Raw genomic sequence first — 23,827 nt, forward strand, 5'->3', positions numbered from 1 at the left:
TTATCGTTTTTAAACTTTGCATTATGATTACCATAACATTTAGGTATGATTTAGGAAGAAAACAGCAGCTTTTTAATCGTTACAAAAAAAAGTCAGATTTATTATTTTTTGTCCTGTCTTCTGATTTTAGAACTTCGTTTTTATGAATATTATCATCCTTTTTTTTTAAACTTCTCCAAAATCAATCACCAAAAATTATTATTTCAATCAGAATTTTCTCTTTATTCTTTCATTTTTCAATTTCAACAAATTTATATTTAGGCGAATAAAATTATTAGTTTTACAATATAATGATAGTTTTTTGTTTTGAATTTAACCTTTTGTGTTTCACCAGTTTGGTGTAATCAATATTTATCATTTAAGTTTAAATAATAATTTGTTCAAATATCATTATATACACAAGGACAATCCATTAATAAGTAGCGGAGCTATAAAAATATAGTATATTTGATGAAATAATGACAATAATATTCTTTACTAATGTATTCACAAAATATTCTAGCAAAAAAAAAACAAGTAAACAATAATAATATTTTGGCGTTTTCCCTGAAAGTGCCATCTTGAGCACTGAACACATCCTCCCCATATTTTTTAAATAATTAAATGAAAATCAGGGAAAGTTTTTAATTTGTTAGTAAGGTTAGGTTTAATTGGGCACTGAGTAGCCCCACATGGGTCGGGCTTCCGGCAGACGTTAGGCATAGAAAAGAAATTACCTCTTATTTTTATTTTTTTTAAACTATATAAAGATTATCTCTGCTTGTTTATGTGTATGTTCGGAAAACTTCTCAAAGAGCAGCTGCAAAATCGAGAATTCTTCGGACGTACAAATATGCCTAATTATGTTGAAGCTGCGCTACTAACAGTTGAATTTACATCAAAGTCATCTAAAAAATAATCTTTTTTCACACAAAGAGCAGAAAATATAGATTTCAATTTCTTTTCAATCATATGTAATTAATAATTAGAGTATATCCGTACGCGCGTCACTACGACCCTAAATTAGAACATATGGAATTACAAAAGTCTACAACAAAATTTTAACCACAAGAAAAAGTAAAACAATAAAAAAGTTATAGTTTTAAAATTTCACTTAAAGAATTTTTGCTTTTTCTTTAATGTGCCTATTGAGCACTAAAACTCTCCCCCCATATATTCATAGTAAATTTCAAATAAATGAGGGGTAAGTTTTCATACCAATTCCTTGAGCTGTCATACCAAATATCCATTATAACCTAACCTAACCAGTCTAAAAGGAATAAACAAGCAAACGAAAAATGAACTCCCCCCACACACTTACTTCAATATTGTTTAAAAATTAGGTGAGGAAATCGTGTACGTGCTCAACAAGGCACTTTTAGGGAAAACACCAAGCAATTTGCTTAAAAATAAGTATATACATTTTTTCCTGTGTCTTGAGAAGTATTTTTCTTCATTGTTAAATAACTGTTTTTCAAGATGATTCATTTAAAATTTATTACAAAAACACACTGGCAATTTTTTCTGATATATTTTGAAGATGGTGGTTAGTGATCTTTTGTGTATACGTAATATATGTGCGCAAAAAAAGCCTTACCAAAATTGTTGCTAGCCTTAGATTTAACCTTTCCAACCTCTAGACAGCGGCTCTTCAGGGATAGGAATAAATTTTAACAGATTTTAATCAGTTCAATTTTTGTGCTGTTATGACATTAATATAAGGAAAAAATTCAAAATGGCAAAGAAATGTCTACAGTCTAATCAATTGTTCTAGTTTGACATTATTAAACTATTCGTAAAGAGTTTTAAAGAGCGAAGCTTTTCCGTCTATAACTGTTACCTTTTTTTATTTAGACATGTTTGAATTGTCATGCCGATTACAAACTTGGCTTGATAATACCAGCAACAATTTGGGCCAGTTTATAAAGCATAGTTACTTTAAATCAATACTAGAAAGCAAGTACATCCAGTCTTTTTTTCAGGGAGGTAAAAAGAGGGATATCAAAGTTTGAGGGGGAAAAACATCCCTTAATCCAACCCCCCCCCCTTGGACGTCTATGCTGAAAGTCCAAATTTTTAGTTCAACTTCAAACATGATGATTTTAGGCTTTTTATATATGTAAGAATATATATAAGAATATCTATTTACTTTCTATATTTGTTAATGTTCGTTTGTCTCACTATCAGATTTGTTATTTTATGGATGTTTTATAGTGTTAAGGGGGAAATTAGCAAAAATATGATTAATATCTATCAATACACTCAAACATAAAAACATAAATAAAATTGTCTGATATCCATCCTTGTTCCCTGATATGAAGAAGTGGAATATAGGAAAGGGTTGGGAGGAACGACCATTACAGTGCACAATGGGTCAAAAATAAGAATTATATTTCTCGTATTCATTCGAATCCGGTGGATAGGAACCGGTTCTCATCCATACGAAAAACTATGTCTAGCATCGTATTATATCCAGCTTTCTACGAATATAGAAATGTACAATCATAAGATTAAAACTAGTTTTTTTAGCCGGTGACTTCGTCACCTCGGGGCTAAAAAAACTAGTTTTAATCTCATAATTGTACATTCTATATCCGCGGAAAGCCGTTTATAATACGATGCGAGAAATAACTATTCTCGTATTCATTTGAATCCGGTGGATAGGAACCGGTTCTCATGAATACGAAAAAACTATGTCTAGCATCGTATTATATCCAGTTTTCTACGAATATAGAAATGTACAATCATAAGATTAAAACTAGTTTTTTTAGCCGGTGCCTTCGGCACCACGGGGCTAAAAAAACTAGTTTTAATCTTATAATTGTACATTCTATATCCGCGGAAAGCCGTTTATAATACGATACGAGAAATAACTATTCTCGTATTCATTCAAAACCGGTGGATAGGAACCGGTTCTACTCCAGTCTGAAAAATTATGTATTTCATCGTATTATATCCAGTTTTCTACGAATATAAAAATGTATAATCAAATAAATATAAAATCATTTTTTACACCGTGCCTTTGGCTTTAAAAAACTGGTTTTAATCTTATAATTGTACATTTTTATATCCGCGGAAAGCTGTTTATAATACGATGCGACAAATAACTATTATAAAGTAGCTTGATGTATGTAATTGTATGTATGCCAATTTGTTTAGTAAGATACTAAATTAGCTTTTATGAAGTTATTTACTTGTTTCATAATGATTTTGCTGCATTATTTCCATCAGACGGTCAAAAAGCAATGGAATATTTCTTACACAGCTGCCATTAGGGATGATTAGACTAATGAGTGTTTAGCTGCCCTCCCAAAAATTAGTCAAAAACCTTTTTGGAACATATAAAAAACTTTTTAGATTTTAGATATTTAAATCAGTTTGGAAAATTGTGCAAATATTACGCAAATTTTAAAAGGAATCATCTTAAGGAAGTCAAACCCATATTAATCCATCCATCTATTTGTCTATCTATCTATCCATCCATCTAGCCAGCCAGACATATAAAGGTATCCAGGTCAGGGACAGGCATATGCCATCTAAAAAAATTGCCATCTCTAACTGAATAAGAGTTCTCTTTAAATATTATAATCCTTATATAAAAGTAACAGGATATCTATCTGCCTGTACCGAAGGATCTTGATAACCACTGATTTGGCTCCCCTTTACAATGTAGCTTTTCATAAGTCCAGGGAAGGATTATAACTTTTAGGGAAGGGTAATACCAAAGCCCTCTCCCTTCTACTCCAACCTTATTCGCCCCTAGCCGCTAGTTTCTACTATGGTGCTAATGTAAAACATTTTCAACTCTCCTATCATCATATTTAATTGGTTGAAAAGTTAAGATACTTCGAACTTGCTGGCAGCTCTAAACTTGCAGAATCTAGCCAAGCTGAACTCTTTTAGTAATTACTTAACAGAACCCTGTCTAAAAAATTCTTCAGATGAACTGTCCTTCCCCGATCCAGACAGGAATCTCCACCATAGCCAAAATATAATACCTCTTACACGTAAATATTATATATTTTTCATTGGAAAAACGGTGTTGTTATGTTTTTTTGTTTGTTAAATATTTCAACTTGCAGACAGACGTGTGTATGATTATGATAATGGGACGCTCTTTACTTCATTTTTGTATTTTTAAGAAGTATATTTCCATGTACTGAATTAGGAAAGGAAAAAAATCTACGAAAAAAACCTTACCCCACTAATCTTTGGAACACTCGTTTGGAACACTCAATTCCTCCCTTGTTTTCCCATTTTTTGGAACATCAAATGGGGGAAATGCAAATGTCATTCTTAAAAAAAAAATTTATTGAAAAAAATAGTGGGCCAAAATAATGTTCCAAAAGACCAAGTGGGGTAGTCACAATTAAATTTGGAATATTTTTTTTTTTTAATTCAGAGATTTTTCAAAGAAGGTGTATCAACTTTTTTACTTTTTATTAAGGATAGCTAGCCGGTTCTTTTAGTAAGTAGTAGATGTAAAATTTTTCATAGAATTCAGATATGCAATCGGTTTTTTTGTAGACCTCTTATTTTTTAAGTAATTTAAGTTTTTTTTTTTTTAAATAAGTCGATTTTAAGGTACTAAAACGCAACAAAAAAAAGGAAAAAAATGGCCATTATGAACAAAAATAGTAAGATCTTTAATTTGACACCTTCCTTTTTGAATTTTGTCAGTTAAGTATTGAAAAAATTGATTTTTTTAAACCCAAGAGAATAAAAACTTTGAACTTAATATTATCATTTCACAGGTAAAAAAATATGGGTTCATATATACCTTTAGAATCAGAAAAATATTACGAATCCATTGTAAGCAAAATTGAAAAAAAGTAAAAAAATACTAAATGAAAAAATGGCCTATTGTATTTTGTTGTACAGGCAACACTTTCGTCATCCTCTAGTTACCCCCTCTTTACCCCCTTCCCATTTTTATTCTCAATTAAAAAAATAAGGTGGTTGCCTGTATAATATAATATAATATTTGTATATAATTCCTTTTATTGTAGTTTATAAACTATATTGTAAACTTTTTATTTTAATTTTGCTTAGAATGGATTTGTAATATTTTTCTCATTCTAACAGTATATATAACACCTATTTCTTATGTCTTGGTAATGATAAAATTTAGTTCAAAGTTTTTATTCTTGTGGGTTTAAATAAATCGTTTTTTTCAATAATTACTTGACAGAATTGAAAAAGTAAGGTGTCAAATTAAAGATCTTACTATTTTTGTTCAAAATGGCCATTTTCTTTTTTTTTGTTGCATTTTAGTACCTTAAAATCGACTTAATTTTTTTTTTTTTAAACTTAAATTACTTAAAAAATAAGAGGTCTACAAAAAAAACAATTGCATATCTGAATTCTATGAAAAATTTTACATCTACTACTTACTAAAAGAACCGGCTAGCTATCTTAAATAAAAAGTAAAAAAGTTGATACACCTTCTTTTCAAATATTTAAATTAAGCATAAAAACATGTCAAAAAAATTAACAAAGAAAGACAAAAACCTAAAAAATCTTCCAAATTTCAAAATAGTGTTCTAATGGGGATATTTTATCCCCACTCAAAAAATCATTTTGGAACATTTTAATCAGTGGGGTAAAAGTTTTTTAAGAATCAATATTACCAAATTTTTTATTTGCCCCACTGGTTATAATGTTCCAAAGTGATTTTAGTGGTGTAAAATTTTTTTAAGAATTCACCTCAGTACATTTTTATTTTATGATTATCAGTTAAGTGGGGTAAGGTTTTTTAAGAACCCACCTCTGGTTGTTTTCATTATATAAATGCAACATTTTAAAATATCTCAATTCTTGCCTGATAAAAAAGTCAATCTTTAATTATCAGGATCCAAAAAGTTATTTAGGATTATTAAATTCAATAATTTTGTACAAACGGCATCAAGTCAGTTGGTGATAGATACCCAGCAGAAGATAAATGTACAAGTCTTAAATCAAACAACTGGAATATTGCTTCCAAAGGTTGAATTAGTATTTAAATTTCAAGAATCTATGTTTTGTACAGTTAATTTGATAATCCTCTTGAAATATTTGTAAAACTCTAAAACTCATAATTAATGTAAAATTAGACCAAGAATTTGCCAGTCTTTTTATTAAAAAAGGGGAAGGGGTATCGTAACTTATATTTAAGAACCAAAATTAAGCTCCTCTGAAAATTGAGGAACAAACAATGATTTACAAATTCTCTTTAGAAAGACAATACATCCAACTACTAGTATAATATAGTATTATATTGGCATCATTCTTCTAAAAGATCATGGCGCAATGTTTGACAATCTCTTCAAAGATGGGACAAAAAGACTGATGGTTGACCTACAGATCAAACAGATAAAAAGTTCTTGAAACTAGTTCACCCACAAAACAACAAATTTGAAAAGGATTTTGTTTCGCGTGTTTGTATGTGTATGTGCAAAGTCATGTGTCCTGAAGACAGCCTCCAGTTTTAGTACAACAAAAGTAAAGATAGTTTACTAGTAGTCTAAAACTACCATTTTGAAAACAATTAAAATATGAACACCTTCTGTTTAAATAGCAACATTTTTAGTTAACTAAGCTACTTAGGCTCTGTTCATCCTTTTTTACTACTTAATTCATTGAATATGTCATTAAATTTTTTGCTAATTCTGTATTACAGTTTACTATCTTTTTTTTATTTTTACCTGGGTTTTAAACCGAAGAGTTTCCTTTTAAGATGATCAAGCAAAGTCAATTTTGACCCCCTTCATTCTTTTTGCTCAATCTAGTATGAAAAAATGCAAAAATAATACATTGAAGGCAGTGATGTAAACAAAAAATTATTTTTCTTTATAGTCTGATTATGTTTTGACATTTTGAACCGTTTCAAAATGTTAGGATTTGGTAGATTCTTCACCATTTAGATATTATTGCGATATAGATTGGTTGCAATTAATAATCACTACAGGTTTATCCAGCTTTTATTAACAGCTTTTAAAGGTCTTGGATTCCAGGCGGCTGGCTGTTCGGCAGCGGTCGATTTTTGTATCACTGAAATTGTTGACAAAATTCGCTGATTGTACTAATTGTCATCCGCTATAATTTAAATTTTATAATTATTTTCTTTATTCTTACTGCATAATATATTTGCCTTTGATAAAAAAAACTTGTTTATCTAAAGAAGCCTCACTTCTTAAGTGCACAGTTGTTCCTGTTGTTTTAGAGAAATGAAATTAAATATCATATTAAATGGGTAACAGAGACCTTTTACACCGAGAATGTACGCATGTTAAAAAAGTACAAGTGCAAAAAACTATAAAACTTGTTTTAAAATTAAATTAATATTTGGATTAAAAAAATTCTTTGCCTTATACAATATACATTCTAGGAAAAAAAACTGTTTAAAATATTTGTAAATTAACAAAGTACTAAATCGGTCTCTGAATTGTCCCCTCCACCATTAAATGTTTACTTTAACCATAATAAACTTTTAAGTTTTTTCTTCCTTGTCAAGAATTAAAAAAAAAATCCTTTTACACAATGAGTTAGGATGTCTGTATGTGGGGGTGTGTAACATGTCTTTAGTGTATTTATTTCTACCAAAAATCTTTCTCACCGCTTGGCTTAATAGTTTTTACTTTTCAAGAAATCTTCATATTGATCCAGGGATAATTTCTATTCTTTAGTAAATTCTCCCCAGTCCAAATGTCCCTTGAAAATATAAACCTCCACCTCTCGCCTTTGTATTTTTTACATTTTGATCCTAAATCAAACAAAAATTGGTTGGGAGAATATTCCCTTATTGAGAGAAGCCCTTAGAGGCTAGGGGCAAAGCTACAAGTAAATGTTTTGAAAAATACATTAAATAACTTTTTGTCAAGTTGAATATTTATCTCAAGTTCTAATGTTAGCTCCATAAATGATTTTCAAGCATAGAGACAACGCTTCTGAAACAGATTTTTTTGTTAGGATATAGTGGGTGCAGGGTAGCACCGAAGGATTAGGACACCGCCGGGTTATGCATACAAAAGTACCCCATTATACTTTCTATTTTTTAGAGGGGGTTTCTGTGCTCGTAAGGCCCTTTAAGGGAAAGCACTGAATATTCTAAACCTTCCTTAATAAAGCATAACTTATAAAGTTGCTTCGCTACTGGACAACACTTCCTGTGATTGATTAAATCTTTTTGATGGTCCAATCTTCCTTTAAAGATTGACATTTGATGCCAATCATTGGATACAAGTTTGTCTAACATTTATCTTCAATTACATACATATCGTGAATCTTGACCTTAAAATTGCATTTTGAAGGTTTGTCTTGCCCTTTTGTCATCCATTAATGATTTCACCCCCCCTCCCCCTGGTGATTTGCTGTGCACGCCACTTAACACTTAAATGATGTAAACTCTATCGGTAGTAAGTGCTGTCTTTCAAAATATTGTTCACTGCTTTGCCTTTTTTTTTAAGATGACCCTCTGTTGAGAGAAGAAATAAGCTTATCATTTGAATTGAATTTATAGTGCTCAAATAAATCTTTTCTTACAACATATATTTATTGAAGTTTACACATGAAGTTCATTTGAGCTGTTATTTTATCAACAAAGGACATTTCATAATAATATAAGAATATATCATTTATCATCACCACTATTTATCTAAGTCGGTAATGTGTCAGCAATTACATCTTCTATTTAATACTTTAAAGTCGACATAAACCAAAGCATTGTGATTTCTTCTCATATTTTTCAGATGATTAAGAATCTTTACATTCAAGGATATTCATTCAAATTAAAACCAAAATTATAATTTTTATAACTAAACATTAGGTCAATTCCTATTGAATTTCAGGCTTGGAGTTTAGGTTTCCTTAGCCAAACATATATATTTAGATATAGATATAAAAAGATAAGTAAAGCTTAGGAAACCATAACTTCTAGGTTAAAGAAAGAAATTTTTAAAATTTTAGATTTAGAGAAAAAAAACACCGAAAAACGATCCCTAGATCCCTAATTAATGCATTATAATGATTTCATAGAATAATAATGATTTGGAAAAATTAAAACACTTCATTAAAGATTAAGATCAACACAAAGAAAGGTTTCTTCATTAAGAAAATAAGTTTTCAAAAATGTAAAATCATTGGTTATCATGGTATATGAATACTGCTCAAGATACAAAGAAAATCTTAATATTCTTTTTAAAAATTTGTTGAATAAAAACTTTATCACTCATTAGTCTTAATAAAGCACAAAGAAAATTAAATAAGTTATAAAATTCTTCTCCTTTTGTGTAAAATGTATGGGGCTCGGCAGCCGTAGGAGCGTCTATTTAACCATTTTTAGCAAAGAAACTTGTTGGTCCACTGACGAGCCGCACGTAGCCTTCAAAATTGACCCTCATCGTTGAGCCGCCGCCATTGTTGAGACAAATCTGAGGGCGGCAGCAGCGTTGCAAAAAAAAATAGCAGGCTGCCGAGCCTTAAGAATTAACTAACTGAAGTAAATGATCTAATTACTGTCCAATTACTTTTTACTCTTTCATAATGATTATTCAGTGAGGATTTTAAATTAACTATAGTTTATTTTATGTTGTTAATAAACGCTCTTTTATGAATAAAAAAGGCTGCAACCCATATCCTCTAGGAGACTTATCATGGGTTAAAGAGGTGAATGGATTTTAATAGGCCTTCCAAAAAAGCACAACTTTAATCAACCTAGTGATTCCAGAGATACTTTGCTTCAAACATAAAAAACCTTACTTTTTTATAATTAAAACTACAATCATAATTAAATTTTTAAGAAGATTAGTATTAAAATGAAAGCATTAATCAATTAACCAAATGCCATGTATTAGACATATACCATTGTATTTGCATAAGCTTACAGCTTTACAAAGAAACTCACTAGTAAATAAAGATCTATCCAAGTCCCACACTATATTTATATTTTCCCAAATTCATCACACTAAATTAGCGTGAAAAAGTTAATTTTATTTATTGCAATGCCTTTTAATTATGAAAATAAAAACATTGTAAACTTATCATTTTATGGCAGCTAAAGCAGTGGGAATTAAAGTAAAATTAGAATTTTATTTTCGTTTAACTATTTTTAAAGCGAAGCTTTTCTGTAATCATAGTCTGTACTACGTCCATCCGTCAATAACGGATTGTGCTGTATAATTGGCCAGGAATAAAATCATAGAAAAACGTACTATAAACACATTTTTAAAAGCTTTACTACCCAACAAAATGGCAGTCGAGGACTAAAAACTCCCCCCTCTCTTATTTTTAGTATAAATTGAAATAAGGGAGGAGGGTGAAGGTTTTCCTAATTCTAAACACTAGAAATTGGGTTAGGTGCTCAACGAGGCTCTTTGAAAAATTTCAATACTTAAATTGCTTGATTTAAATGTAACAGTTAGATGGTGTAAAATCTTAAATTAAGCGCAATTCAATACTTTTGATTTGAGGGTATTCAATTCAATACATTTCTTTGTACATATCAAGTACTATAGATCTATGAGAAATAGATTAACAGTCATTAAATGGAGCGACAAAAAAAGGAAAGTCCAAGTTTTTTTCTTAAAGAGTGAAGATTTATTAAATAATAGGGGAGTGGGAGAGGATTTAAAAAGTAAACTGGTAGTTAAGCATAACTTAAGTTTCGTAAATTTATCTCTTTGCTAATTTCTGAATTGCATTTTGAATGCAATACGGACTGCATGATGTACATTAATTTCCGCGAATTTTTATCTGATTATGACAAAATTTTATAAGTTAATTGATCTATCAAAAAAAGAACCGCAATTTTTTATAAAGCATTAAAAGATAGAATATTTTTTTCTATGGCGTTTTAATCAGATTTAGTAAATTAATTCTTATTCAACATTTGCTTTGTTGCCTTCTGAACCTAATTTTAAGTATCACATAAAAATTTGGTGGAATCGATAGAACACCATTCCTACATGCATAAATATCTTGAACATTTATACAGGGTGTTATGTGTTGTTATTTATTCTTAATTTCAGAGGTTTACTCATACTCGGAAATGATCTTTAATAGAAAAAAATATTTTGGTGCTTATTGCTTTTTAGGTTCAGTAAAGGATAGAAGACCACCGTAGGAGTCCCGCAGGGTTAAAGCTTTGTAATGTCTTGGGGACAAGAAATATGTATGAGAGAAAGAAATTTCGTTTTACCTCAAAGATTTAAATCAATTGTAAAATAATTTTTTCTGTATTTTATTTTTTATATAGTGTATCTCTCTATAAAATAGCCTAATCTGACTAGGCAATTCAATTTCTAACTGGGTCACAACTTTTTACTTTAGAACATAGCATTTAAAATATTTATTTTTAAGGCACCAAATAAGAGATGAAAAACCCTGTATATCTATTAAAAAGTGTCCGAATGTTAAGATAATAGATTTATTAGCATAGATGATCAATAAGACACAATGATCCGTTCAACATAAATGGACAAGAGATAAAATTTTTGGACAAAAACTTCACGAATTTATCAAAATAAATTCAAAAAATAAATGCGCTTTAATATCTAGATTTTCCTATGGTCTTCTCCAATTGGTCCAGTAAAAGGATTGGTCATCTAAGCTTTATATACCTATTCATTTTTGAGATGATTCTAGCATAGATTCTAGAATAAGGGAGGTAGGGTACATTAAGCTGTTCATTACACTAGTTCCCAAAGTTTATAATAACGTTTTCTTATTTGTTGGTTTTATAACTTTGGAGACTTTTAATAGATTTTGATTAATTTGTTCATTAAGTTGAGTGACCAAAAGTTTTAACCACTAATTGTAATCTACAGATGGGGTAATTTTGTTTATTATTATGAGTATTGACATGAGTTTATCGGCCATTGTATAATCCATTTATATCCCTGTACATATATACATATGCACACGGGCATGCATACATATCAAATAAAGACTTGTACAGTGTCAAAACTCACGATTATCTCCCCTAAAGTTAACACCTTTATGTTGATGTACAAACTACATGGTGCACGAAATGCCCCGTTACTTTTTTAATTACAATGTCGTAACATATATATAAATTCTCTTCTTTTTTTCCCACTCCCATTTAAAGTCTTAAATGGAAACTCTGTTATTGTAATAGGTTGCCATTATCCTAACTTGACCTTTCCCTACTAGGGATCCTAAGGGATAAGACAATTAACAATAAATAAATGTACATTCTAAATGATAAATGAATTAACCCTTTTATAAATTAGAAAATTTTTTGAAAAGTTTGGACACCGCAGGTTTGAACCAACAAATCCAATATTTAATTAAAGTATTAAAAGTTTTTAAGCTAGTGAATTAAATGTTATAAAACTTTGGGTACAAGCATGATTGACAGTCTAATGTCAGCCCTAAATTTTTATTTAAACTAGTTCTATTCATAATTCCTTATAGTTTTTAAATATCTAAAGCTATGAAAGGATTCATTTAAATTTTAAAGTATATGATTCAAATAGAGAGAAAACAGAAAATGTCTCTAAAAAAACATAACATTTAAATTTTCTAATATAGCCACATATTAAAGAATAAAAGCAGATTTTCAGATTTCAGTTTATGATGGTTGAAAGGGGAACCAAATCCTCTTCAGAATACGTTTTGTTAGAATTGTAGAACATAATTGAATTGTAAAGTAACGACATTTGATAGCCGAACCAAATTCTCTCCGGTTACGCGACGTTTTGTTGACACTTGAATTGTAAAGTAGCGTCGCTATAAGAAATATTATCCCCATGACTGTCCTTTTAAGATGCATAATATGCAGAGTCATAATATTTCACTTTAAAAATTTTATTTTTTTGTTTAAAATTCTTTTCATATATAAAAGATCAATATATAAAAATTTTAAAAAGATAATTAGCTAAATCCAATAGAAAACTTTATAGGCTAGTCTAGGGCATAATTTCATTTATATCTATGTAAGGCTAATGAAAACTTAGCAAATGTTATAGGATTCAGCCTAAAGTCAATAAATCATTAAATATGACATGTTATCTTTTTGGATAACAGACTCGGTCGGACAGACTTACGGAATACATTAGTTATTGAATGGCTTCCCTACTAAAAATTTACAAAAAATTTTTTTAATTTTTTACCTTGAATAAAGTTTACACTTACATATAAAAATATTTTAAAAGTCATGGATGTGAAAAAGAGAATATAATATATGGCCGTTTTATTTTCAACAATTAAGGTGCTCAAACAAATATATTTAATAGCAAAGCTACTCTTTAACTCACAATGTCAGTTCGTCAGTCTGTCTATCCATAAGGATCCATTAGGCTACAGAAGATTTTTTTAAAACTGATGTTCATATACTTGGAATGGAAAATAAGATTTTTGATCGACTTAGGTATGAGATAGGCCTCTGTAATGTCACGTGAAGATTCTCTTTACTTCTGTTTTTTTTTCAGTTGGATTTTTATGAACCCTTTTAGAAAAATCATATTTTCACAATTTGTTTAATGTTTCTCCTTTATTATCCCCACGGTGAATTACCCCAATGGGGTTAATATTCTGATAATCTTAACCTGCGGGGAACCTTCTTGAACCTATCCTTATTTAATCAAAATTTAAAGTTATCAAATTTTAAAATGATTTTAAGCATAATTTCTGCTTATGTCTGAAAGATTAATCAAATATATAATCTTGACTAATTTCAATTTTACAACAAAAAATGCAGCCGTTAAAAAGCATACCATAATTTTCTTGTCAAATAAATCATGTACGGTTAAGAAATTAAATAGTTAATTGAAATAAAATTTATGTTGTTAAGAAAATATTTAACAAAGATAAGATATTGTAAAGTAGCGAAACGCGTCGTAATTATTTGCATAAATGATATGATTATGGTACTAATTATAGAACAAAACTAAATTATCCATCAATTTCTTAAATTGCTTCTCGGATTCACACTGAAAAATAAGATGAAATAATACTATTTTTGGTATCCCGGGCCTACGTAACTAACAGAACTGGTTTTAGTCTTTCATATTTTATTTTAATATCCGTGGAAAGCTGTCTATAACATGGTGCGAAAAATTATTATTCTTTATGAAAAGAATGGTTTACAAGAGAAGTTTTAAAAATTTATATCCATTTGTTTGGTTTAAAAGGAGGTAGTTCAGTTAAGAACTGAAAGTTTAATAACCACGTTTTCTTATCCGTTTAAAACTTTAGGTACTTTTATAATCTTGATTTATTGGTTCCTATCTATAAGTGTTACAACTTTTCCACCAAAAACTTTATTCTTGACAACAATTTGTATCTAACATTATCTTATCCTATGAGGTCTCGGAAAAAAAATACTATATTATTTGATATGGATACATAAAATGTGTATGTATCGTATTTTTGATAAAGATGAATATCATTTGAGGGAAGAAAAAAATAGTTTGCATAAAAAGTGCATCAACTTTTATGTGATAATTGAAACTGGGCACACGCAAGACAGGGATAGGAATACTGAAAATAAAATTAAAGGAAAGAAAATTATTTGGGGAATTATAAGGTCATAAAGATGTACTTTTTTACCTTTAATCAAACTATTTTTATGGTAGCGCATCTACTCTGCAATTGAGTTTTGTCCGATTTAGTACGTCTTCACGTTAGTTAAAGTACCTAGCGTTTAAAGTTATATATTTAGTAATTCCTTATCTGTATTTTTTCATAAAAATCTTTCTCTTGTTATTGCTGCGCTACTTATGGCTATAAATGTCCATGCAGAAAAAGGTCTATATTTTCTAATCTTATATATCTTGTTTTTTAGAATATTTGACCATTTTCGGCACACGATCAATTAAATTCAGAAATATATAGATTAAAGAATAGATACATTATCTTAGACATTTTAGAATATTAAGATAGCTAACATTTGAACCGGCAAGCCTTAAGACTTGCCAGGTAAAGGTTTATCTTATGAAATTGTTGACAAACTTTTACATCAGGAAATTTGTCCTATATTAACGTCGACGTTATGAACCACTTTATATATTTTTTTTACAAACTATCCTTAAACCTGCCCGCAACAGAGTTACATAGCCTTTAAGTAACACATTAAAGACAACAAAATTGTAATTAATGTCACTATTCTAAAGAATATTTCTCATTCAATATTTAAATACTAAAAACTAAATAGGAAGTTGGAATTTTTATCTAAATATGAAGCGACATAACCAAATATTGCTTACTTTAAAAAATTAAAAAGTTATGCACGTTCGTGGATTTTTTTTATTGAAATGCCAATATCTGCAATTTTTGTCAAATATTTTGGTTCCTTTTTTTTAAGCAAGCCATATTCTTAAAGGTTGTCAGGTTTGCACATAGCTTTTTTAGAGATTGACTAGCGTCTACACCCCTAGCATCTAGGGGCTGTGTATTCGAAGGGGCAGAGAAGGGCTGGAAAAATAGCATAAAACCAACCAAGGACTTAAATATAAAAACAAATTGGCTCAAAACCAACACAGGACCTATTTAAAGCTTACCTTAAATGAGGAAACCCAATCGGTTCAGTAGTTTTTGAGATCTTTAGCATCGGACAAAAAACCATACTACTTTAGATAAACGGATTTACGTATTTTTACCCACTTCCTCTCTAGTATGAATTACAGATTGCCAGATGGTTTCTTAAAATAAAAACAAGCATTTGGATTACATGATGGGATGTGAGCCTTAAGAAGAGGGTTGAAAAAAGGCCTCACAATTTCTTATTATTTCTTGTCTTATTATGAATTTAGATACTTTTAAACTTTGTCGTTCTAGTAAAAGACAAATTATTACATTAAGACAAGATACTAAAACATTTATCCACATTTAAGCACATTAATATATAACTAATATTTTACTTTTTTATTACTAGGTAAGTTGCATAATTTTAATTAACCGTTTTAAATGGCATGAAATCATTGGGGGTGCGTATGGGGTAAGTAAAGATTTAAACGGCCTGTAACTGGCCTATCCTAATATATGAATAGTAAGGTTTTTTTTTATTTGTCCATTAAAGTCTCGCTTTTAACTGCACCGATTGAGTTCTTCATTTTAGAGTAGCTTTACATAGGTCCGAGAATGGTTTTAGGGTTGAACCTTATTTTTCTTTATTTTGTGCATTGTGAGTTTGTGTGAGTAATGGATGTTGAATATAAATGGATATTATGACAGGGGAAAAATTGTCGCCAATTAAAGTTGCTATTTTCTTGTCAGTTATTGGTCAGTTTGTTCATCAAGTTGGAGGGGATGGAATAAAATGGATGGACAGATGATCGTTAGTTTAGCTCGCTACAAGTTTCAGTTTATTAGAGTATATGATAATCTGGTGTAAGATCCAAGTAATAATAAATCCATTTAGTAATCTCTAAAAGAAGACAGGAAATATACTGACCAATGTACATGTATATTAGACCAGTTCATTATTAACAGTAAATCAAAGATTTTTTTTGGGGTGTCAAAAACTCCTAAAGAGAAAAGGAGAGGTACAAAAAAGGATTCAGATCTTTAAATACAGACAATTAAAAAAACTTACTACTTTATATCATAGCCAAAGCGGCTATGTCCCTAGCATCTAGTGGATCTGTATTAGTAGTGATAGAGTGGGGCTATAAAAATAGCCTAAAGCATCTCAAAACTAAAATATGTAAACCTAAACCATCACAGGACCTTATGTTTAGCTTACCAAAACAGAGAACACAATCGGTTCGGTAGTTATTGAGATATTCAGCTTCAGACAAAAAAAACCTTACTACTTCATATAATGGTAGAATAAGCTCTTCGTCCAATAAAAGATAGGGGAAAAAAATATTGAATTGAACCTGTCTACTGTGCAAGGTATAGTGAGGAAGGGTACAGTATGCATACGGCATAGATATTACATATCATGCACTGCCAAAAAAGATCACATTTTCCAGGATGGCTTTGAAACCGATTATTAGCCGGTGGATTAGAACCGATTCTCAGCTAACTGAGAAATATAAAACTAATTTTAATCTTACAATTTTTGTTTTTAATTATTCTTCTAAATGAATTGATTCTTTGGCATTCTATGCACCTTGTTCAAGCCAGTGACAGTCTGGGCGCGCGAGAGATGGTTGTAGGGGTGTGTAAAGTAAACACCCTCCTTAATAATGAAATTGGGGATGCCTACCTTCCTATTTTTTTAATCTCCATAAAGTTCAAATCCACTTGGCAAATGTCTGTACACGCCACTGATTGACATATTGTTCTTACTGTATTTTAACAGAAACACCAACCATCCCCCATAAATCGTGTAAAGTCAAATTTGCTATTGAGAAAAGGAAAAAATTATATTTCCAATGCTAATTCCCCGCTTAGATTTTATAGCTATGTTTTACTTACAATTTCAATTTTTTCCAGTGCTCTACTCTCCCATACTCAGATTTTTTTTTGCAGTCCTCAGCAATGCCTCGCCGTGCATAATCGGTTCCACAAATCTGAATGCCATCACTGATAGCCAATTATGCCAGAGTCGTCACACAAAATTAACAAAATTAAATCATTAAAATAGCACAAGTAAACATAACATAATTTAATGATTTAAATAACTTGATATTTAAGATCCCCCAAACAGTTAAGTTGATCAATATTTGCTTTTAGAAATCTTAGATTTTGGTTCTGTGCTAATTTTACTCTGTTTTCTTTTTAAAACTTCGCAAATGTTAGAGCTCTGAAAGGAAAATCTTAAAATACCATTAGATATATTGAAAGAACACTATGTGTACTTTTTTCATCCACCTATCGCAATACCTTTTTTTCTCGCTTTTTTCTGCTATCTCTCTTCCTTCCTTGCTCTCTTTTTTTTCTCATCCACTTTTATCAGCCTTCTCTGATACATGTATGTGTGAATTTTAGTTTCATACAAAGAAGAGAATTTACAAAAACAGCCAATATCATTATTTTTACATGCCTTAACTATTCTTAGCTACCTTGATGAATGTAATGTACATATTGGAAAATTGGTAGCACATGAAATTATAAATAAATATAACAAATGAAATTTCGGGTATAGTCCTTTCCACGACATCCCTCCATAAGGGGCGATTAGTCGTATTTTTAAAATGGCTTTTTATAGGTTATTTTAGGTTAGGTTAGGTTATATTGTGTTAGGTGATTGTCCCACAGGGTTAGGTAATTGGCCCCGCAGGATTAGAGCCCCCCGCAGGGGCTAGAAATAGGAGAAAAACTACTGTGAAAAATACGAAGAATCGCCCCTTATGGAGGGATGTCGTGGAAAGGACTATACCCGAAATTTCTCTCAAATAAAACACTTAACTGATTCAGGGCAGAGGTTTAACCACCCCCCCCCCCCCCGCCCCCCCCCCCTTGGGTAGGATCTAGGGGCGAGTTGAATTTTTGGTATACTGGTCACAACTTTTGAAACTAAATGTTAAACCGTTTTGAGATATTACCGACGCGTACAAGTAAAACGATATAAAATTATCTAAAAATAATATCAGCTTCTTTGTGTGCAGCTTTTTGGAAACACGAAAATTTGTAAAATGCGCTAATATTTGATTATTACGTGATATAATTTGAAAATTAGAACAAATCAACAAACAAACAAGGAAACAACTGTTCATAACAAAAAAAAATAAACATTAAGGTTAATATTTTTTCTATTTATCACTAATTATAAGGGAGTGGTTATTAGAAGATAAATATTTGTAACTGCAATTTTTTATGCCATTTTTTCCTGTGTTTTAATGGCCAACGGATTGGCAGACTTTAATGTAATCTAACTTATCCTATAATACGAAGAAATAAGGATTTTAATTGTCTGTTAAGATATCGTCAACCACTGAACTGATTGAGCACTCTTTTTTAAAGAAGCATGATTTAGGTTACGGGATAGTTTTCATATATTTATTTTTAAACCAAAGACTTGAAATGGTTCAAGACCATTTCACTGACCCTCTTCTAATTAGATGTTAGGGGTGCAGTTGCTAGTTCGATATCTGACCATTTTGTAGCCAAAGCAAAATAGCATGTTTGATCAATATAGATACTCTTTTCAGGGAAGTTTCTTATTTGTCTGATAGAGGATAACAATTAGCCCGTTGAAGAATATTTACTTAACCCCCCCCCCCCTTTAATCGAATAATAATGAATATAATAAACGCGTGGAAACCTAAGCATTAAACAACACACGTTGCGTGTCAAAATTCCAAGATTAGTTTTCATAACCTAATAAGTGGATATAAATGAGCTATTAAGGGCGGCTCTCTGTGTCAAGAGATCAAAATATATATATTTAAATGAGGAAGGAAGGGGTAATTGTCATAAATAATTTGAATTAAAAATGATTAGCAATTAATTTCAGTTTTTAGCTCAGGGTGTCAAAGCTATTAACTGTTAGGGATCTAAAGGGATAAGACAAATTGATATATATCCCTTCTGTATATTACAATTAGTGGTTGAAACATTTGGACACTCAATCAATGAACCAGCCAATCAAAATTCAATAAAAGTCCTCAAAGTAGTTAAGCCAAAGTCTTGGGATGGTTTTAGGTAATTTTTCAGTCTTAGAATAAAGAGCCACTGATTTTAGGGGCGGAAACTGCTGGTAATACAAGAAAGAAAATCATTAAAAAATTGTTAGGGCAAGCCCACGGCAGCCTCGCTTAAGTCGTCTATTAGACGAAATTTTTCATTATTATTAACATCTTATTAACTTAATTTTTTTATTAGAATATAAGAGTGCATTATGTATTTTTATGTGTAATTATGTCAGTGTGTGTGTGTAATTGTGTGTGAGTTTATGTGTGAATCTTCTTTACAAAAGAAGTGATCAATTATGCCATAATTTTGGTGTCATTAAAACCTTATAACAATAGAAACCGTAAGAATCGCCCCCCCCCCCTCTCCCGTCACTAACCTCAAGCTATTTTTGGGTGATGAGACTTGAATGCAGGAAATTAGTGATAAGGAAATAAATAAGTTAAAATCCAATTCTAACATTTCTAGTTAAGCTTCGAAACTGATTAATATCCACTGGATTAGAACCGGTTCTCAGTCATACTTAAAAAGCATGTAAAGCATCGTATTATAGACAATTTGCTACTAATATTAAAATTAAATATCATAGAATTAATAACAGTTTTGTTAGCCAGGACCTTCGGCCACTCAAAATCCTATAGTTTTTATTTTAGTATACGCGAAAAGCTATCTATAATACGGTGCGATAAATAACTGTTACTCTATAACTAGAGTCTGTCAGTATGTCCATCTTTTCTCCGCTACTTAGGAACATAATTTTATTGTTCTTGTTTGACGATGTCTTTGTGTCTGTTCAAGCAAAAAAATCCCTGAATCTGTCATTCCAATCCAGTTCTTCTTTACTGATGAGGGGATCTAAGCTCTAAAAGGAACTATCAATATATGTTAATTGCTACATAATTTTTTTCTCGTATTCCTTTATTCCTCCAGTTATTAGATGGTCTCCTATACTTGAGACCTGCCCATTATTTCTGGTGTGGCTACAACATTACTATTATTAGATAGTCAAATATACTTGAGACCTGCCCATTATTTCTGGTGTGGCTTCAACATTACTATTATTAGATAGTCTCCTATACTTGGGACCTGTCCATTATTTCTGGTGTGGCCACAACATAACTATTATTAGATGGTCTCCTATACTTGAGACCTGCTCATTATTTCTGGTGTGGCTACAACATAACTATTATTAGATGGTCTCCTATACTTGAGACCTGCCCATTATTTCTGGTGTGGCTACAATATAACTATTATTAGAAGGTCTCCTATACTTGAGACCTGCCCATTATTTCTGGTGTGGCTACAACATTACTATTATTAGATAGTCTCCTATACTTGAGACCTGCCCATTATTTCTGGTGTGGCTACAACATTACTATTATTAGATAGTCAAATATACTTGAGACCTGCCCATTATTTCTGGTGTGGCTACAACATAACTATTATTAGATAGTCTCCTATACTTGAGACCTGCTCATTATTTCTGGTGTGGCTACAACATAACTATTATTAGATGGTCTCCTATACTTGAGACCTGCCCATTATTTCTGGTGTGGCTACAATATAACTATTATTAGAAGGTCTCCTATACTTGAGACCTGCCCATTATTTCTGGTGTGGCTACAACATTACTATTATTAGATAGTCTCCTATACTTGAGACCTGCCCATTATTTCTGGTGTGGCTACAACATTACTATTATTAGATAGTCAAATATACTTGAGACCTGCCTATTATTTCTGGTGTGGCTACAACATAACTATTATTAGATAGTCTCCTATACTTGAGACCTGCTCATTATTTCTGGTGTGGCTACAACATAACTATTATTAGAAGGTCTCCTATACTTGAGACCTGCCCATTATTTCTGGTGTGGCTACAACATTACTATTATTAGATAGTCTCCTATACTTGAGACCTCCCCATTATTTCTGGTTTAACTACAACATTACTATTATTAGATAGTTTCCTATACTTGAGACCTGCCTATTATATCTGGTGTGGCTACAACATAACTATTATTAGATAGTCTCCTATACTTGAGACCTGCTCATTATTTCTGGTGTGGCTACAACATTACTATTATTAGGTAGTCAAATATACTTGAGACCTGCCCATTATTTCTGGTGTGGCTACAACATTACTATTATTAGATAGTCTCCTATACTTGAGACCTGATCATTATTTCTGGTTTGGCTACAACATAACTATTATTAGATGGTCTCCTATATATTTGAGACCTGCCCATTAATATGAATGCTTAGTTCCTTATAATATGAAAAAAGTCCTTGTCCTTGTTGAATTAGCATTATATTTTGTGTTAAAACAAAATATTGTTAACTTCTAGCCACGTCTTTATCACCCATTTTGTTACTCGTCAAATTTAGGAAGATTATGACAAAACGATCATAACTGTCTGTGCATGTGCGTGCGCGTGTCTGTGTGTTATTATGTGTGTGTGTATCTGTGTGTAATTATGTGTGTGCGTGTGTGAGTTTGTGTGTGTTAATGTGATTGAAATTAATTCAGCCACATTCATTTCAATCAAAAGTTAATAATAACAAGGATCACAATATCCATGAAAAGGAAGCTCAACAAATCAGGCAGATAACTTTTTTAAACTGCTGTTTTTATTTGATAAATACTAAATATTCTTTACAAAATTTGTTATATTTACCTATGAAGGTAACCATAATATTTCTCGTATTCATTCGAAACCGATTAATATCCAATGGATTATAACCGGTTCTCATCCATACGAAAAAACTATGTCTATCATCGTTTTATATCAGGTTTTCTACGAATATAAAAAAGTACAATCATAAGATTAAAACCATTTCTTTAACCCGTGCCTTCTGCGTCTCTAGGTTAAAAAAATGGTTTTAATCTTATAATGGTACATTATATATCCGCGGATACTTACGGATACTCTATAACTGTATAAAAGCTTCGCTTTGAACAATAATGATAGGCGTTCAAATTATACATTCACTTTGAAGAAAAATATCTGTTAATCGTTGTTATAATATAATTAAACTTAAATAAAGGTTCATTTCAACTAATGATTAAATACCTTTTACAATTCTTCATTGTAAATTCATTAAATTAGTTTTATATATACTTAAAAAGACGATTTTTTTCATTATTTGAAATTTTTACTATATAGTGAAATTTTCTTATAATGTTTTCCAAGGAATGGTTTGAATTTTTGTAGCAATTAATCACAACTTATAGACAAAATAGCATAAAACCTGGCTTTGATCAATACTTTTCTAAGATTTTAGAGTTGAATGCCCTTAGCCTTATTACTTTTAAACATACAGACACACACACCCACGAACACACACACACACAACTTACTACTTACTACTTTAGTGTATGAAATTTTTTTTGATATTTGCTTTCATATGATATCCGTTATTGGTTATATTTTTACAACCGTTTAAATAGGATATCCTGTTCAGATCTTTTAACTTTTCCAGTTTAACTTTTAAGCCATTACTATACTAGCAGCTACGTCGCTCGAGTACTCTAGGGGCACTTAAGGAAAGGGACGGGAAGGGAGTTACATTTTTAGTTTTAAGAAGAAAAGTTGAAAAGACTTTTTTGGGGTAGGAGGAGGGTTGGTTGATTTTTTTTATAAAAGATTTTCTCTTGGGTGGGTGAAAATGAATCTCTCCCAAAATAGTTATAAACCATCCCTGGACCTATAAAAAGCTAAAAGGATTATGGTCAACAGCCTAAACCCATACCAAACCAAAGAAGCTTCTCTAAAAAGCACAATAGAGTCGACATAGCTGTTTCAGATATCATATGCTTCAATCAAACAAAATTTACTGCCATGTTGGCCCCGAGAGGCTGATTGCCCTCAGCAGTAATATCTTCCTCTAAAAGTAAAAGGTTGCGTGATTATATAATTTATGAAACCATATATTGACAATGACATTATATAACATTATCTATATCTAACATTAACAATATAGATTCGTGATTACAGTTTTTTGTTAAAAAAAACAAACTAATACTGCACTCTAAGATGGTTGTAAGAGGTCAGCCACCCACCCCCCTTCCACATTTTTTTGGTTATAAAATAAAATTAGGTATAGCCTTATAGATTCAGTGGTTATCAGACAGACAAATGGACAACCAGAAATCGTTCTACTTTGTATTACTCAGCATAATAGATTAATAATATTTGATATATTTACAATGATGTAATGATAAAATTTTACAGACCAAATAAAAAGATTGATTATCTGTAATAAAATAACTGGACCAATGCAAAACATAATACATATATTTATCTAGTTTGGTTTATCAATATCTTTTT

The 23,827-nt window shown here is 30.7% G+C and overlaps 1 protein-coding gene across 2 annotated transcripts in view; it reads left to right on the top strand.

Moving 5' to 3' along the window:
* LOC145316884 (uncharacterized) overlaps nt 1-23,827 on the top strand; it is an 80,884-nt gene that overhangs the window by 50,894 nt on the left and 6,163 nt on the right. The window lies entirely within an intron of this gene.

This window comes from Acartia tonsa, chromosome 4 (assembly GCF_053477335.1).
Source record: "Acartia tonsa isolate MP-2025a chromosome 4, ASM5347733v1, whole genome shotgun sequence".
NCBI lineage: Eukaryota > Metazoa > Arthropoda > Copepoda > Calanoida > Acartiidae > Acartia > Acartia tonsa.